The sequence below is a fragment of the Mastomys coucha genome, unplaced genomic scaffold (assembly GCF_008632895.1).
Source record: "Mastomys coucha isolate ucsf_1 unplaced genomic scaffold, UCSF_Mcou_1 pScaffold1, whole genome shotgun sequence".
NCBI lineage: Eukaryota > Metazoa > Chordata > Mammalia > Rodentia > Muridae > Mastomys > Mastomys coucha.
In genome coordinates, this window is record NW_022196891.1 from 25,629,426 (window position 1) to 25,631,498 (window position 2,073).

Below are 2,073 nucleotides of genomic sequence, written 5' to 3' on the forward strand. Positions count from 1 at the left end.
CCAGAGTGGTTGTACCAGCTTGTAATCCCACCAGCAATGAAGGAGTGTTCCTCTTTCTCCACAACCTTTTAAGATGAAAGAAACCCTTTCTTTTATAAGTTGCTTTTTGGTCATGGCATTTTCACAGCAACAGAAATCCTAATAAAGACACACACCCATGACCTCTGTGGAGTTTCTTTGAAGGATACTCTCACACATATATACGTGTAGTAAGACTTCTCTAGCTGAAGAATTTATCTTCATCAGCTGAGCAGACAGTGTGTCGTCAAGGTTGCTAAGCCTACTTGTGTTCTAAGTATACCTCACACCTGTCTCCCGAGTTGGTCCATCACTCATCTATCTAGAAATATGAGGTCACCATGGACACCTTCTCTTCCTCACCTTCTGTATCTAATTCATTACCAGATCCTGTTGGTTCTACTCCATGATTACCTCTCGAGTCCACTCTACAGCCATCCTGCTGCTTCCACTGACTGTGTCCAAACTCATCTCTCCTCTAGCCCAGCTTAACAAAATCACCCATCTCTTTTTTGGGTGTGTATTGTCTATTTTGGGGAGATATAGCCACAGTTATTGTTTCAAAACATATATCTGAAAAAAAAAGTTGTTCTTACCAGCTGGAGATGTGTGCCGAAACATTTAGGGATGAAGTTGTGTCATTGGGGTTAACTTGCAAGTATTTCAGAAAAGCATCAGGTAGAAGGAAGATGAGATGATACAGGTGAGTCTGTGATCATCCGTGAAGATGGGAAGGAAACGTGTGGGATGAGAATTCATACTGCTGGCATATTTTGATGTGTTTACAAAATGTTTCATAATGATTGTCAACACATGCACACACACACACAAATGTACACATCATATTTTCTTGCTTAAGACTTTTACTGTCTTCATTTTCCTCATAATATAATGATGAAATCTTTAGTAAAAATTCATATTTCATGCATATTCTTTCCTTAGTTGCCTTTTGTATGTGTGGTGTATGAGTGTGTGTGTGTGCAGTTATGCTCTTCTGTGTGTGTGTGTGTGCGTGCAATCAGGCCAGAGGTCAATGTCTGGTGTCTTCCTCAATTGCTTTCCTCCTTAGTTTTTGAGACAGGGTCTCTAACCGAACTTGGAGATCAACAGTTCAGCCAGAGTGGCCAGCTAGCAAAGTCCAGGGATTCTGCTGCCTCCATTCATCCAGAGCTGATTTGTTTTTAGTCATCTCTTACTTCTTTTTAATGTAAGTGTCAGGGCCCAAACTCAGGTCCTCGTGATAGCCTAGGAAAATTTTCACTAACTGAGCTTTCTCCTCTGCCCTGAGACCAAATGATACCACATGCCCCATGTGCCCCTTGTGCCCTTACTCCCTTGGATTTCCTCTCAGCTTCCAGGTGATCATCCTCTCCCACCCCCCACCAGGTCCAATACCTCTGGTATAAACTGTCTGAACACTGGGTAGTGTCCTCTCATAGTACTCACCACCACTGCTGTTTCTGTCCAATCATGGACATCATTTGATCAATGTCTTTGTATCCTGCTAGACCATAAAATCTGGAATCATTCTTAGTCCTTAAACATGGTACCCAGCTCAGGCTACTATGATCACGGACACTGGATGAGCTATGGGGAGTATATAAAAGACAGATTTACTTCGCAGCTTGGCTATAGAAAGTCTAGCATCTGCTGGACCTACTAAGGGAAACTGGTCGATCCATCCGAAGGACCTTCTCTGCTCCAGGGTTAGAACAATCTCTCTTCCTTTCTGTGGGCTCCACAGACCCTTGACTGTTGTGTGGTTGCTTCTGTCTTAGTGATTTGTTCCAGTACTCTGGCCTTCTACGGTGTCATTATTCCTAAGCTGTGGTGCCCAGGTCTTGTCCTTGTACCTTTTCAAAGTCAAATTCTCTGAGTTCTAATCTGCTTCATTTTCTCTACAGCAGGCCTGGCCCAAACTCCTTCCCATGGCTTAAACATGTTTTCACTTTCCTCCTACCCCAGCAGAGTAGCAGAGATCTTCCTTTGAGTCAGTCTGCTAAGCCTCTCCCTCTCCCTCCCTCTCTCTCTCCCTCCCTCTCTCTCTCTCTCTCT